Genomic DNA, 17,655 nt, shown 5'->3' on the forward strand with positions numbered 1-17,655 from the left:
CATTTATAAAGAAAACATTAATGAAGCTTAAATCACACATAGAACTCCACACAATAATAGTGGGAGACTTCAACAACCCACTGTCACTAATAGACAGATCATACAGACAGAAACTAAACAGAGAAATACTGGAACTAACAGACATTATGACTCAAATTGGACCTAACAGATATCTACAGAACATTTCATCCAAACACAGAACCATATACCTTCTTTTCAGCACTTCATGAAACCTTCTCCAAAATGGAGCATATACTTGGGCATAAAGTGTGTCTCAATAGATACAAAAAAAATTGAAATAACCCCCTATATCTTGTCATACCACCATAGATTAAAGCTGGATTTCAATAAGAACAGAATCAACAGAAAGCTCTAAAATTATGGAAACTGAACTCTACTGAGTTACCACTGAGTCAAGGAAAAAATAAAGAAAGAAGTTAAAAACTTCCTAGAATTCAATGAAAATGAATGCACAATATACCCAAACTTATGGGACACAAGGAAAGCAGTGCTAAGAGGAAAGTCCATAGCACTAAGTACCTTCATGAAGAATTTGGAAAAATCTCATACTATTGACTTAACAGCACACCTGAAAACTCCAGAACAAAAAGATGCAGACACTCCTAAGAGGAGTATATGGCAGGAAATAATCAAACTGAGGACTGAAATTAATAAAATAGAAACAAAGAGAACAATACAAAGAATCAATGAAACAAGGAGTTGTTTCTTCAAGAAAATCAACAAAATATATAAATCCTTATCCAAACTAACTAAAAGGCATATAGAGAATATCCAAATCAACAAAATCAGAAACAAAAAAGAGAGACATAACAACAGACTCTGAGGAAATCCAGAAAATCATTAGGTCATACTTTAAAAACCTACACTTCACAAAATAGGAAAATCAAAAAGAAATGGACAAATTTCTTTATAGATACCACTTATCAAAGTTAAATCGAGATCAGGTAAGCAATTTAAATAGACCAATAACCCCTAAAGAAATAGAAACAGTCCTTAAAAGTCTCTCAACCAAAAAAAAAAAAACAAAAAACCAGAGTCAGAGTCAGATGGTTCTGACAGAATTCTACCAGACTTTCAAAAAAGAGCTAATATCAATACTCACCAAATTATTCCACAAAATAGAAACAGAAGAAACACTACCAAATCCTTTCTGTGAGGCCACAGTCACTGATAACCAAACCACACAAAGATTCAACAAAAAAAGAGAATTATAGGCCAATTACACTCATGAACATTGATGCAAAAATAATCAATAAAACACTAGCAAACCCATTCCAAAAACACACCAAAAAGATCATCCCCCCATGACCAGGTAGGCTTCATCCCAGAGATGGAGTGATGGTTCAACACAAGAAAATCTGTCAGTGTAATGTACCATGTAAACAAATGGAAAGAAAAAACACATGATCATCTTGTTAAATGCTGAAAAAGCCTTTGACAAAATCCAACATCCCTTCATGATAAGTCTTGTACAGATCAGGGAAACAAGGGACATTCCTAAACATAATAAAGGCAATATACAGCAAGCTGATTATCAACATCAAATTAAATGAAGAAAAACTCAAAGCAATTCCACTAAAATCAGGAACAAGAAAAGTTGTCTACTCTCTCCATACCTATTCAATTATAGTACTTTAAGTTCTAGCTAGAGCAGTAAGACAACTAAAGGAAATCAAGGGGATATAAATTGGAAAAAAAAGTCAAAGAATCATTATTATAGAAGATATGATAGTATACATAAGTGACCCCAAAATCTCTACCAGGGAACTCCTACAGCTGATAAACACCTTTAGTCAAGTAGCTGGATATAAAATTAACTCAAAAAAAAATCAGTAGCCCTCCTATATACTAAAAAAATCAGAGAATCAACACCCTTTACAATAGCCTCACATAATATAAAATACCTTGGTGTAACTCGCACAAAGCAAGTGAAAGACCTGTATGACAAGAACTTCAAGACTCTCAAGAAAGAAATTGAAGAAGGTATGAGAAGATGGAAAGATCTCCCATGCTTATGGATTGGTAGGATTAAAATAGTAAAAATGTCCATCTTCCCAAAAGCAATCTACAAATTCAAATTCAAATGCAATACCCATCAAAATCCCAACAATGCCTTACAGACCTTGAAAGAACAATACTCAACTTTGCATAGGAAAACAGAAAACCCAGGCTAGCCAAAACAACCTTATATAATAAAAGAACTTCCAGAGGTATTACCATCTCTGATTTTGAGCTTTACTACAAAGCTATAGATATAAAAACCAAATGAATGGTATTGGTATAAAAACAGATGGTGGAACAATGGAACTGAATTGAAGACCCCAACATAAATCCACAGACCTATGGACACCTAAGTTTTGACAAAGAAGCCAAAATTATACAATGGAAAAAAATAAAAAGCATCTTCAAAAATGGTGCTGGTCTAACCAGATGTCAGTGTGTAGAAGAATGCAAATAGACCCCTATCTATCACCCTGTACAAAACTCAAGTCCAAGTTGATCAAAGACCTCAATCTGATAGAAGAGAAAGTGGAAAATAACCTCGAACACATTGGCACAGGAGAAAACTTCCTGAACACAACACCAATAGCACAGGCACTAAGATTGACAATCAATAAATGGGACCTCATGAAACTGAAAAGTTTCCGTAAGTCAAAGGACATCGTCAGTAGGAAAAATAGCAGCCTACAGAATGGGAAAAGATCTTCACCAATCCCACATCTGACAGAAGGCTGCTTTCCAATATATATAAAGAGCTCAAGAAACTAGATATCAACAAACCAAATAATCCAATTAAAAAATGGGGTAGAGATCTAAACAGAGAATTCTCAACAGAAGAATCTCAAATGGCCAAGAAACACTTAAAGAGATGTCCAACATCCTTAGCCATAAGGGAAATGCAAATCAAAAATGACTCTGAGATTCCATCTTACACCTGTCAGAATGGCTAAGATCAAAAACATAATCAATTGCTCATGCTCAAGAGGATGTGGACACACTCCTCCATTGATGGGAGCGCAAATTGTACAGCCACTTTGGAAGTCAGTATGGTGGTTTCTCAGAAAACTGGGAATCAACCTACCACAAGACCCATCTATACCACTCTTGGGCATATACCCAAAGGATGTTCAATCATACCACAAGGACACATGCTCAACTATGTTCATAGCAGCTTTATTTGCAATAGTCAGAACCTGGAAATAAGCTAGATGTCCATCAACTGAAGAATGGATAAAGAACTGTGGTACATTTACACAATGGAGTATTATTCAGCTGGTAAAAACAAGGACACCAGGAAATTTGAAGGCAAATTAATGGAACTAGAAGAAAATCATCCTGAGTAAGGAAACCCAGACCAAGAAAGAAAAACATGGTATGTACTCACTCATAAGTGGATATTAGCTGTAAAATAAAGGATTACTATGCTACTACACTCTACAGAGAGGCTAGGTAACAAAGAGAGTTCATAGTGGGATGCCCAGATCTCCCTGGGAAGGGGAAATAGAAGAGATTTCTTGAGTGGACTGAGGGTGTAGAGATAGGAACATGAGTGATCATGTTGGGGGTAGGAGAGTGGAGGGGAAGAATACTAAGAGAGACTATTATGAAGGAGGAGGTCATTTCAGGGTCCTGTAAAACCCTGGTGCAAGGGAATCTCCCAAGAATCTACAAGGATGACTCCAGCTAAGACTTGTAGCAATAGCAGATACATAGCCTGAACTGGCCATCTCCTGTGACCAGAAAATTGGTGCCTAGCCCAATTTTCATCAGAGAAGCTTCATCCAGCAACTGATGGAAATAAATACAGACCCACAGCCAAACATTAGACTGAGTTCAGGGGATCCTGTAGAAGAGGAGGAGAAAGGACACCACAAGAAAACTCACAAATTCAACTAACTTGGGCTCATAGGGACTCACAGAGACTGAAACAACAACCAGGGAGCCTGCATGGGGACATGCACAGTGCATATGTTACAGTTGTATGGCTTGGTCCTCTTGTGGGACTCCTAACAGTGGGAACAGTGGCTGTCTCCAACTCTTTTACAGGCTTTTATGACCCTACTCCTCATACTGGATCACCTTGCTCAGTCTTAATACATGGGGAGGGGCTTAGTCTTACTGCAACTTGATATGCCATGTTTTGTGGATACTCATGGGAGACCTGCCCTTTCCTAAACAGAAACAGAGGAGTGGATTGGGATGATGGGAACAAAGGGGGTTGGGGGTAAGGACTGGGAGGAGAGGAGGGAGGAAAAATTGCAGCCAGGATGTAAAATAAATAAATACAGTTATAAAAAAATAAAATTCATGTGTTAGATTGAACTAATAATTTCACTCTTTATACCTAGTATTTAAACCACAGGTTACTGCAAAAAACAAATCTCTTTCATTGATTATTTCCTTTCTTGGAATATGCTATCAAAAGAAGAAACAAGAACAAAAAGTTGAGAAGAAACAAGTGAGTATAATCTATAGCTTATGAGTATACTACACAAGTGTCATGTAGCATTGAAGAAGAGAAAGTGAAGTCAAAATGTCTTTTTATAGTATAAAGGCTTCCATCTCTGATCTCAGTGGCCACCTAAGTTTCTCCCATACACACTGGTCTTTGGTAGCAGTGGGCTTCCTCCTCCTCTGCCTCTTCTCCCTCCTCCTTCAAATAAGTCAAGTCCTTCTCTTGTAATGTTCTTCCCAAGAATTTTGGCATGTCTGATACTTCGAATCAATTATGCCTTAATTTGGGTGCTAACTCATTCAGAAGCCCTTCAAGAGTATCTGAGACAAAGCAATTTATCCAGTAGTCACTCCTCTTCATTTTGGGAAATAACAGAATCCCCCAATCATGTTTAGAAATTTAGTAAAATACTAACAAAGCATGGATCACTTACCACTTCGAGGCCTGAATCATAACCATGGTAAGTGTGCTTCCTTTGGCAGTAATTGAATTAGAAGTATTTATAGAACCAGGCAATGAGAAGTGAGGGAAACTTCATAAAAGTTCTGGAGGGGGGGGGGGACAACCAGGAAACACTTTGACACAAATCTAAAAAAGATATCTAAGTCTTATTTTCTTTCTTTTTCTTTTTTTTCCGGAGCTGAGGACCGAACCCAGGGCCTTGCGCTTGCTAGGCAAGCGCTCTACCACTGAGCTAAATCCCCAACCCTTAAAAAAGATATCTAAGTCTTATATGGTCTAACATGCTATTAGTTTTCCCATAAGGAGAAGAAAAAATGGACAGAAAAATATTTGCAGAGTTAATGGCCATGAATTTTCAAATAGGAAAAGAATATTAAGTAAATCTAAAAGATGCTATAAATAGTATAGTAAAGGAAAAAGACAAATCACAGCACTGTTGGTTTCTCAAAAACTTAATGAAGCCCTTAAAATGTTAAAAAAAAAAAAAATAGTTATCTGTCCCTTCAAATCCAATCCTCTGCTCTCATCCCCAGCTCTGCAGCAGAACACCTATGGCAGCCTTTCCTACAACCCCTCCACACCTCCACCTCCACTTTCTACCCTTGTTCCCATCTCCTGTGGAGCCCAAAAATCTTCCCCTTCTTACCTCCCTCCACTGACTTGTTACTTTATCCCTGTCCCCAACACCAACAGGCACTCACTTCTAACCCAAGGGCTACTCCTGCCAGAGCAATAAATAGGTTGTCCATAGACCCACACCTGTTCTACCAGATCCAATCTCCCCAGTCTTATCCCCAGCTCTGTAGCAGAAAACCTGCTGTGGTCTCCCTTTCCTCTCTGACCCTATTCCCAAGGGATCACAAAGACCTCCTCCAGCCTTCCTTCCCTCACCTCATCTGTGGTAGTTTGAAAGAAAATGCCCCCCCCCATAGAGAGTGACACTTTTGGCAGATGTGGCTTTGTTGGAGTAGGTATGGTGTTGTTGGAGGAAGTGTGTCACTGTGGGGGTGGGCTTTGAGGTTTCCTATGCTCAAGCTACATTCAGTGATACAGTTCACTTCCTGTTGCCTGTGGATCAAGATTTAGAACTCTCAGCTCCTTCTCTAGCACCATGTCTGCTTGCATGCTGCCATGTCTTGCCACGATGACAATGGAGTAAACATCTGAAACTGTAAGCCACCCCAATTAAATGTTTTCCTGTATAAGAGTTGCCATGGTCATGGTGTCTCTTTACAGCAATAGATACTATAACTGAGACATCATCCCATTACCCCAATCTCTAACACTAGCAGGCAGCATTCACTGGGAACACATCAGTTGAGTACGCGAGGGAAACAAGCCCAGAGAAAATTCCCTACCAGGCAGCACATACACTCTCCTAAAGTCTAGTGAAGAAGCAGAAATGAAGAAAAAAAAACCACTAACCCAACAGAAACAAAGCCAGATATCAACACCCAGAACTATAATCATCCCAAACACAGATGCCTAGATGTCAGCATAAAAACACAATCAATAACAGCCAGCACAACATGTCTCCACTGGAGCCCAACAAACCTACCACAACAGGCCTTGAATGTTCCAACATAGCTGAAACCCCCCAAAAAAAGGACTTTAAAACAGTCTGTATGAAGATAATAGAAGCCCTTAAAGAGGAAATGAATAAACCCCTTATAAAATCTAGGTAAATACAAATAAACAGGGCAAGGAAATGAATAAAACTGTTCAATACCTGAAGATAGAAGTAGAGTCAATAAAGAAAATCCAGAGGGAATTCTGGAAATGAAAAATTTGGGTATTTGAACAGGAACGACAGATGCAAGCTTTACCAACAGAAAATAAGAGATGGAAGAGAGAATTTCAGGCAAAGATTCTCTCAGCCATATCTCTGTCAAAGATATGATAGGAAAAAATGGATACATCAGTTAAAGAAAATGTTAAATCTGAAAAAATGTCCTGACACAAAACATTCAGGAAATCTGGGATACTATAAAAAAGACCAAACCTAAGAATAATAGGAATAGTGGAAAGAAAAGAAACCTAGCTCAAAGGCCCAGGAAACATTTTCAAAAAAAAAATCATAGAAGAAAAAATTCCTAACCTAAAAAAAGAGATGCCTATAAAGGTACAAGAAGCTTACAGAACACCAAATAGATTGGATCAGAAAAGAAAATCCTCTCAGCACATAATCAAAACATTAAACATAAAGAACAAAGAAAGAATATTAAAAGCTATAAGAGAAAGAGATCAAGGAACATATAAAGGCAGACCTATTAGAATTACACCCGACTTCTCAATGGAGACTCTAAAGCCAAAAGGGCTTGGACAGATGTGCTGCAAACTCTAGGAGACCACAGATGCCAGCCCAGACTACTATACCCAGCAAAATTTTCAATCACCATAGATGAAGAAAATAAGATATTCCATGATAAAAATAAATTTAAGCAATAATTATATACAAATCCAGCCTTATAAAGGGTGCTAGAAGGAAACTCCAACCTACATTGGTTAACTATAACTATGAAAACACAGGGAATAAATAATCCGAGACCATGAAAACCAAGGAAAGAAAACACATACACACACACACAATCACCACCACCAACAACAACAACCACAACAAAATAACAAGAATCAACAATCATTGGTCATAGATATCTCTCAACATCAATGGTCTCAATCCCCTAATAAAAAGACACAGACTAACAGAATGGACAGCAAAATAGGACCCTTGCTTCTGCTACATCCAGGAAATACACCTCAACGTCAAAGACAGACATTACCTCAGGATTAAGGACTGGAAAAAGATATTCCAAGCAAATGGACTTAAAAAAACAAGCTGGTGTGCAGAGAGCTGCATGCAACCGCGCCTCCTAGATGGCGCTGGTTTCCGCCTTCCACCCTCCCGATGGTGAGTGCTCACTGAAAAACAACTCTGAAAAACAACTCCTTATTTGGCTAAGGCTGGGATCTGGCTTGCTTCCGAGTACCTGGACCTATCCATGGTACCCACGTGGCAGACTGGGGTAGGCTACCCAGAGGCTATTTAAGTTGTGGGTTGGCTCTCCCCAGGGTCAGAAGATTGTTTCAAGGTACCTGAATAAACTGCTTGGAGAAGAGCCTGGTGTTGCGTCTTCCTTGCTGGTCGAGGTGGATGCGACACTGGTGTAGTCATTTTAATATCTAGAAAAATAGACTTCAAATCACAACTAATCAGAAGAGATGAGGAAGGACACTACATAGTCATCAAAGGGAAAATCCACCAAAAAGACCTCTCAGTTCTTAACCTCTATGCCCCAAACACAAGATCACCCAAGTTTGTAAGAGAAACACTACTACAGCTTAAATCATATAATGACTCTTACACACTGATAATGGAAACTTTAATACCCAACTGTCACCAATAGGCAGGTCATCCAGACAAAAACTAAACAGAGAAATCCTGGAGCTAATACACCTTGTAAACCAAATGGACCTAACAGATATTTACAAAACATTTCACCCAAACACAAAAGAATATATATTCGTCTCTGTACCTCGTGGAACTTTCTCCAAAATTGATCACAGACTCTGTCACAAAGCAACTCTCAAAAGGTACAAGAAAATTAAAATAACTCCCTGCACTCTATCAGACCACAGATTAAAGCTGGATATCAACAACAACAGAAACCACAGAAAGCTTAAAAACGCATGGAAATTAACAACTCTCTACTGAATGACCACTGGATCAAGATAGAAATAAAGAAATAAAAGACTTTCTAGAATTTAATGAAAATGAATGTACAACATACCCAAACCTATGGGACACAATAAAGGCAACTCTAAGAGACAAGTTCATAACACTAAGTGCCTACATTAAAAGAAGAAGAAGGAGAAGGAGGAGGAGGAGGAGGAGGAGGAGGAGGAGGAGGAGGAGGAGGAGAAGAAGAAGAAGAAGAAGAAGAAGAAGAAGAAGAAGAAGAAGAAGAAGAAGAAGAAGAAGGGAATGGAGAGAACTCACACTAGCAATAGCATACCTGAAAGTTCTAGAATGAAAATAGGAGATCACATCCAAAAGGAGTATATGGCAAGAAATCATGAAACTCAGGGAGGAAAGCAATAAAATTGAAACAAAGAGAACAATCCAAAGAATCAATGGAACAGTGTTGGTTCTTTGAGAAAATCAGTAAGACAGACAAATCCTTATCTAAATTAACCAAAAGGTAGAGAAAGAGTATCCAAATTAATAATATCAGAAATAAGAAGGGGGACATAACAACAGACACCAAGGACATCCAGAGAATCATAATGACGTACTTTAAAAACCTGTACTTACCAGGCATGCTGATACACACCTTTAATCCCAGCACTCTGGAGGCAGAGGCAAGTGTATCTCTGTATCTACAAAGAGAGTTTCAGGTCATTCAGGCTGTTACACAAAGAAACCCTGTCTCAAAAAACTAAAAAAGCAAAGCAAAAAAATAAATAAATAAAAAATAACAACAATAAAAAAACAAAAAAACCCTTTACTCCACTAAATTGGAAAATCTAAAAACATGGATAATTTTCTTGATATATACCACTTGTCAAATATAAATCAAGGTTAGATAAGCAATTTAAACATTCCTGAAATGCCTAGTAAAACAGAAGCAGTCATTAAGAGTCCCTCAACCAAAAAAAGCCCAGGGCCAGATGGTCTTAGCATGAAATTCTAAGGACTTTCAAAAAAGAGTTAATGCCAATACTCCACAAATTAGTCCACAAAACAGAAGCAAAAGTAACATTGCCCAATTCATTCTATAGGGCCACAGTTACCCTGATATCCAAAGCACACAAAGACCCAAAAAAGAAGACTTTCTGAACAGAACATCATTAACACAGGCATTAAGATCAACAATTACTAAATAGGACCTCATGAAATTGAAAAACTTCTGCACAGCAAAGGACACCATCATTTAGACAAAGCAGCAGCCTACAGAACGATAAAAGATTTTTACTGGGCTGGAGAGATGGCTCAGAGGTTAAGAGCACTGACTGCTCTTCCAGAGGTCCTGAGTTCAATTCCCAGCAACCGCATGGTGGCTCACAACCATCTGTAATGAGATCTGGCGCCCTCTTCTGACCTGCAGACATACATGCATGCTGTGGGATGGTCTGTATGTCAAATGTGTTGCTGATTGGTCAATAAATAAATCACTGATTGGCCAGTGGCCAGGCAGGAAGTATAGGCGGGACTAACAGAGAGGAGAATTGAGAGAACAGGAACTGGGTGAGGGAGACACTGCCAGGCGCCACCATGACAAGCCGCATGTGAAGATGCCAGTAAGCCACGAGCCATGTAGCAAGGTATAGATTTATGGAAATGGATTAATTTAAGCTGTAAGATTAATTTAAGCTGGCAGGTGAGAGAGATTTGTCCTGACTGTGGGCCAGGCAGGAAAACTCTAGCTACACATGCAGGCAGAACATTGTATACTTAATAAATAAATAAATCTTTTAAAAAAAGATTTTTACTAACTCCACATTCAATAGAGGGCTAATATATACAAACTATATTAAAAAAAACTCAAGAAACTTGATATCAAATAACCCAATTTAAAAATGGGGTACAGACCTAAACAGAGAATTCACATAGAGGAAACTTGGATGGCTGAGAAACACGTAAAGAAATGTTCAATATCCTTAGACATCAGGGAAATGCAAATCAAAACTACTTGGAGATTCCATCTTACACCTGTCAGAATGGCTGAGATCAATAATACAAGGGATAGTTCATGTTGGTCAGGATGTATAGCAAGGGGAACATGTCTCTATTCCTGGTAGGAGTGCAAACTTTTACAGCCACTATGGAAATCAGTATGACAGTTCTTCAGAAAGATGGAAAATGATACCAATCTTGGGCATATACATAAAGAACATTTCATCCTACCACAGTGACCCTTGCTCAACTGGTAAGGTGAGGTTAAGTAGTGGCTATTCCTATTTCCCTGATCTCTAAGGCTTTCATCCCTATATTTGGCTCCTTTTTTTATTTATTTAATAAGATTGCTTAAAATTCAAGTACAATTGGTGGCCATGTGGCAAGAATTCAATAAAAAAAACATTGGTGGCCTTATAGGCCAGGGGTTACAGGCCCCCTGCTTGGCTGGAGCTTACAGGCCCCCCAGCTCAGCTGGAGCCACAAGCAATCTGGCTATATGCAGCTGGAGCTGTTTGTGGCCAGATCTCCAACTCACATGGCCAGAGTCTTTTTGGCTCTCTTTAGCTCCTGGTAAGTGGTGGGCTCTTGCTCTCTCTAGATTTCCATCTTGGACTGCCACCATGATAGGTAGCTGCTTTGAAATTCCCTCAAACTTCTACTGTTCTATGCAGACTTCGTAAGTCAATTAAGATATCTTAAAGAGAGAAACTAGTTAAAAGAGAATTTTTTTCCCACATTAAAAAATGGGAAACATTTAGACAATGGAAGGAATTGGTCTTTGTTTGATAACACATTAGGCAGTCTAAAAATGGAACAATTAAGTGAAAGGATAATTAATGTTGACAGGATGTACATAACATCAATTATGAATATTACTTGTTTAATTATCCTTATTTTAGTGTTAAAAAGGTTGGTCAATTTAAGTGCCAAGATAAAAAGCTTTAGAAAAAACTGTTAAAATGAATAATAGAGAAATTCAGACCCAGACAGAAAAATTCAAAGGTGAAATTAACTCAGGATTGACTTTAGAAAAAACCCGTTAAAATGACTTATAGAGAAATTCAGACCCAGACAGAAGAATTTAAAGTTGAAATTATTTCAGGATTGAATTATACAGTTACAGAGAGACAGCCTGTTTTCATATAACCAAACAATCTATCCAGTAACCTTACAGGAACTACCTGCTCAAGGGTGTATACAAGCTACTGGACTCCAGTGGAAATGTTAGATTTAAGGAGATTTAAGGGAGCTATAGTGTCATATGGCATGCACTCTCCATTTATAAAGCAAATGTTAAACTCGTGGTCAACTTGTAATAGGATTATTCCTCAGGACTCAAAAGAACTGGCAACAGCTGTCCTGGAGTCTGGAGCACAATTACAATGGTCTAAACATGGTCTAAAGAGGAGGCTAAAATGATAGAACACAATGTAGAGCTGGAAGTGTGGAAATTTTCCAAGACCAGCTTCTTGGAGAAGGTGAATATGCTGATATAGAAAGACAATGTTTATATGATAATCAAAACTTAATTCTATGCCACATGGCAGCCATGAATGCATGGGACAGAATTGAGGAAGCAGGAAAAAAAAATTGAATCATTCACAAAAGTTATACAGAGCCCCAAAGAATCCTTCACAGATTTCTTACAAAGACTATCTTCAGCAGTAAATAGAATGATACCAAATTCAGAAGCTAGACAGATAATAATAGAAACTTTGATTTTGAGAACGGGAATGCAGCATGCAAAAGAATAATCAGTCTGTTAAAGGCAAGATCATCACCCTTGGAGGATTGAATCAGAGATACAATTAATATTGAGTCTCATAACCATGATAATATGTGGATAGGAAAGGTTATATCAAATGCTTTGAGAAAAAAAGTCAGATGTTTTGGTTGTGGTAAACAAGGTCATTTGAAAAAGGAATGTAAACAGGGTGTTCCTAGAAAGAATGTTTATTCAAGGAACAATGGCAACAGAATACCTCTCCCTTCTGGATTATGGAGGTGTGGCAAGGGTAAACATTGAACCAACAAATGTAGATCAACAAGGGACAGACAAGGTAATCCTTTTCCTCTACCCTCAGGAAACTTCCAGAGGGGCCTCATGTAGACCCACACAGCAAATTCAGTTCAGACCTTTCCTGCCATCATAGAAGAAACCCCTTCTAAGAGCAATTAAATAACCAAATGCCTATTGGAATAAACCAGGCTGCTCAAGGTGATAGAACAGCTATAGCAGAGAGAACTGGAAATTCAGGAGAAACAATAAAGTGAATTATCTGGCAAACTTCTATTAATGAACAAAGACCAAAATTAAAAATACGAATAAATGACATTTCTTGGAAAGTTTAGTAGACACAGGTGTGGATGTGACAATAATTGCATCAGAATTTTGGCATCCAAATTAACTTCTTCAGGAGCTGTTAGGGATTAGAACATTATCTCAAGTAAAACAGAGTGCAAGATGGCTCAAATGTATAGGACCAGAAGGACAGAGAGGAAAATTAAAGCCATATATGGCTAATATAGCTATGAACTTATGGGGCTGTGATCTATTACAACAATGGAATACCCAGATTAATATTCCCCCAACCTGAGAAACAAATCATAAACTAACACATGTTTTTGGGAGAAGTATCAGAAGGTATTATTATAAAGAGCGTTCACCAGCCATCCAGATTGTACAAGAACAGGGCACAACAACTGCTGATCTTTCAAAGACATCAACAGCTCTTCCTTTAAAATAGTTAACAGACAAGCCTGTATGGGTTCAGCAATGGCTTTTAACAACAGAGAAACTGCAGGCTTTAGAAGAGCTTGTATAAGAACAGTTAAATTCTCAGCATATTGAAGAATCAACCAGCCCTTGGAATTCTCCTGTATTTGTTATTAAAAAGAAATCTGGTAAATGGAGAATGGTAACAGACCTAAAAGCAATTAACAAAGTAATTCAGCCAATGGGCTCTTTACAATCTGGAATTCCTTTGCCTACTCTGTTACCTAAAGGATGGCCTCTAATAGATATCAATTTAAAAGACCTTTTCTTTTCAATACCCTTACAAGAAAAAGACAGAGAAAAATTTGCCTTCACTGTGCCTACTTATAATAATTCTCAGTGGGCTAAGAGATATTAATGGAGAGTTCTCCCACAGGGAATGTTGAATAGCCTAACCCTGTGCCAATATTTTGTACAACAGCCATTGGAAGTGATACATACAAAATTTCCTAAATCTGGGCTGGAGAGATGGCTCAGAGGTTAAGAGCACTGGCTGTTCTTCCAGAGGTCCTGAGTTCAATTCCCAGCAACCACATGGTGGCTCACATCCATCTGTAATGAGATCTGGTGCCCTTTTCTGGCCTGCATGCAGAACACTGTATATGAAATAAATAAATAAATAAATAAATAAATAAATAAATAAATAAATAAATAAATAAATCTTTTTTAAAAAGCTTTCATTTTTTTTAATTTCCTAAATCTATAATTTATCATTACATGGATGATATTTTACTAGCTGATTCAAATGCAGATACTTTAGAATGTTTGAAGAAAAAGAAAAATTTGCCTTGTTGGCTATTACAAATTGCTCCTGAAGAGATACAAAGAGGAGATTCTGTTAATTATTTAGGATATAAAATAGGTCTACAAAAAATTAGACCCTAAAAGTTGCAAATTAGGAGAGATCAATTACAGACTCTTAATGACTTTCAAAGATTATTCAGAAATATTTCCCATCTATAAACTGTTGTTGGGGTAAAAAATGATGAACTGAGTAATTTGTTCAAAACCTTAGACAGTGACAAGAACTTAAATAGTCCAAGAAAATTATCAGCTGAAGCTAAGAGAGAACTGGCCTTGGTGGAAAACAAAGTACAGGAAGAACATGTGGATCATGTGGATCCAAAGCTTGATTGCATTTTGGTTATTTCACCCTCTAAGCATTCTCCTACAGAAATTTTAATGCAGAGGGAAGATATTATATTTGAATATAATATTTTTACCAAATACATAAAGTAAAAAATTAAAAACTTATGTGGAAAAGATCTCTGAATTGACTTTAAAAGGAAAAGTGGGAATTCGTCAATTAGCAGGAATAGACTCAGTAGAAATTGCCATACCTTTAACTAAGGAGGACATTGACAAATTATGGGCAGAAATAACCTTGGCAAAGAGCTTGCAGTAGTTTTTTGGGAGAGATTAACAGCAAATATCCCAGAAGCAATGGAACAGTATTTATAAAGAGAGCTGATTGGATTTTGCCTCATATTGTATGGGAAACACCCATATCTGGAGCTCATACATTCTATACAGATGCAAACAAACAAGAAAAATTAGGTTACAAATCAGAAAATTTAAGTAAAGTGGTTCAAAGTCCTTATAATTTGGTTTAAAAATCGGAATTGTATGCTATTCTGTTGGTATTAATGGATTTTTCTGAACCTCTCAACATAGTTACTGACTCTCAGTATGCTGAAAGAGTGGTGTTACATATTGAGACTGCAGAATTTATCCATTATGAGTCAGAATTAACTTCACTATTTATTCAGTTATGAGATATAATCAGGAATAGGAAGCATCCCTTATATATTACTCACATCCCATCCCATATGGGTCTGCCAGGCTCTCTAGAACAAGGTAATGATGAGATTAATAAATATTTGATGGGAAATGTGCTGGAGGCCTAAGAATTTCATGGAAAACACCATGTCAATAGTAATAGTTTAAAAAAGGATTTTTCTATAACCTGGCAAGAAGCCAAGGAAATTATAAGGAAATGTCCTACTTGTTCTTTTTATAATCAGACTCCACTACCAGCAGAATGTAACCCAAAGGGTACTCAGAAGAATAAAATCTGGCAGATGGCTATGTTTCACTTGGCAGAATTTGGAATATTGAAATATGTATACCACACAAATGATACTTACTCAGGATTTCAATGGGCAATGGCTTCGGGTTCTGAAAAAAGCTGATTCTATAATCACACATTTGCTAGAAGTTATGGCCATCATGGGTATACAAATTAAAACTGACAATGCTCCAGCATATGTCTCTGGTAAAATGAAACTTTTTTTTTTTTGCTTATTACAATATAAAGCATATTACAGGTATATCACATAATCCTACAAGCCAAGCAGTTATAGGAAGATCAAACAGAACTCTAAAGGATATGCTAAATAAACAGAAAGAGGTAACAAAAACCCCCAGAAACAGATTATGTAATGCTCTATTAACTCTGAATTTTATCAATGCTAAAGGGAAAGGAATAACAGCTGCAGAGAGACACTGGATTACAGAAAAAAAACTACAGAATTAAATAAGCCTATATACTTTAAGGATGTGCTGACCTCAGAATGGAAACCAGGATATGTGTTACATTAGGGACAAGGTTTTGCTTTTGTTTCTATAGGAGAAGATAAGCTGTGGATACCATCAAAATTGATAAAGGTTTATTTGAACAAAAGAGACCTCTTACTTAGAAGAGGTGATAGTTCATCAACCAGCATGACCATCCAATTTAAAGTAACTTATACCACTAACAAATGCCTTTCTTTTTTATTTCTTTTTATTTCTTTTGTTTGTTTGTTTGTTTTGTTTTTCGAGACAGGATTTCTCTGCATAGCTTTGTGCCTTTCCTGGAACTCATTCTGTAGCCTAGGCTGGCCTCGAACTCACAGAGATCCACTTGCCTCTGCCTCCCAAGTGCTGGGATTAAAGGTGTGTGCCACCACCACCCAGCCAACAAATGCTTTTCATTTAATCAGATATAACTTGCCAAAAGGGAACCTCCCCAGTTTTAGGCTTCAGGAGGGTTTTTGTTTTTGTCTTTCAGGAGAATGAAGGCTAAAGAATCTGAAGAACACTGGAAAATGAGACATCTGAAGAAAAAGGACAAATCATCTAGAAAAAAATGTCCCAAGCTAAGGAGTAAATTGGCCTATTGATATATCATCTATAAAATTTCATAAGTCTTCCTAAATGTTTGTTTCTGCTCTTCTCTACAGACACTAAACACAAATGGTCTTTTTGTAGTCCCAGTTCAATTAAAAATTAAAGCTTGCTTTGGAGTTGGAGAATGGCTCTCTCCTCTAAACCCAAGCATGTTGTTAAAAGGAAAATGCAAAGTCTCTGTATCATGTCAGAAGAAAAAGCCATCTTCTGATATGGGACAGAAGAAAACGAAAAAAAAATTGAGGGACTATTCTATTGCCACTAATCTCAATTCTTTGGTTCTATTTTGGTTCTAATTCTTTAAACTTTTCTTAAGGTATGAATTTTATATCAAAAGTTATAAGATTAACATATATATTTTAAACTTTTGTTATAGTATTAATGGTCATATAGAGTACTAACTAATTCTAGAAAAAAGGTTTCATTTAGCTGCCTATACATGTTTTTGTGTTGGAGTCTCTATCAGTTTTTTGCAGGGAATCATGACCAGGCCTAACAACGAATTTGAAGTCTCCAGAAAGATGATGGGGCCCCACAACAATGATTCCATGTGGACAATAATAATAATACACTGAGCTGACAAACATCACCCAAAGATCAGCTTTGGACTACAAACTGCTCAGAACAATTTCCTGGCTGTGGCCCTTTCTGGCACCATTGGAAGTATTATCATGTTACTCTTATTAAACATCATATTTTTAGTTTTGTAAAATTCCTACCTTTTGGCTATGACAGTTTCAAACTAAAGTCCTTATGATATAAGGATCCTAACTCCTATTACAAGGGAGCCAAAACCTCCTCTCTTTCACTTACATGCACATACACACACATAATTAAAAAATAAAAATTAAAAAACTTATATTCATCACTAGAAAATAAAATAGTTCATTAAAATCCTAAGTCAGGTGGTAGTAGAGCATGTCTTTAATCCCATCCCTGGGGGGAGGGAGTACGTTCCTTCTTAGGCAGAGTCTACTCCTGCTGTGGGATGTTCTATATGGCAAATGTGTTGCTAATTAGTCAATAAATAAAACACTGATTGGCCATTGGCTAGGCAGGAAGTGTAGGCGGGACAAGGAGGAGAATAAAGCT

At 37.3% G+C, this 17,655-nt stretch overlaps 1 long non-coding RNA gene across 1 annotated transcript; it reads left to right on the plus strand.

Annotated features, from left to right (window-relative positions):
- Positions 1–12,563: 12,563 nt before the first annotated feature.
- Positions 12,564–16,591, plus strand: LOC131921957 (uncharacterized). The gene is made up of 2 exons (XR_009382159.1): positions 12,564–12,676; positions 16,445–16,591. It is a non-coding gene; the product is annotated as an uncharacterized LOC131921957 (long non-coding RNA).
- Positions 16,592–17,655: the final 1,064 nt, after the last annotated feature.

This window comes from Peromyscus eremicus, chromosome 11 (assembly GCF_949786415.1).
Source record: "Peromyscus eremicus chromosome 11, PerEre_H2_v1, whole genome shotgun sequence".
Lineage (NCBI taxonomy): Eukaryota > Metazoa > Chordata > Mammalia > Rodentia > Cricetidae > Peromyscus > Peromyscus eremicus.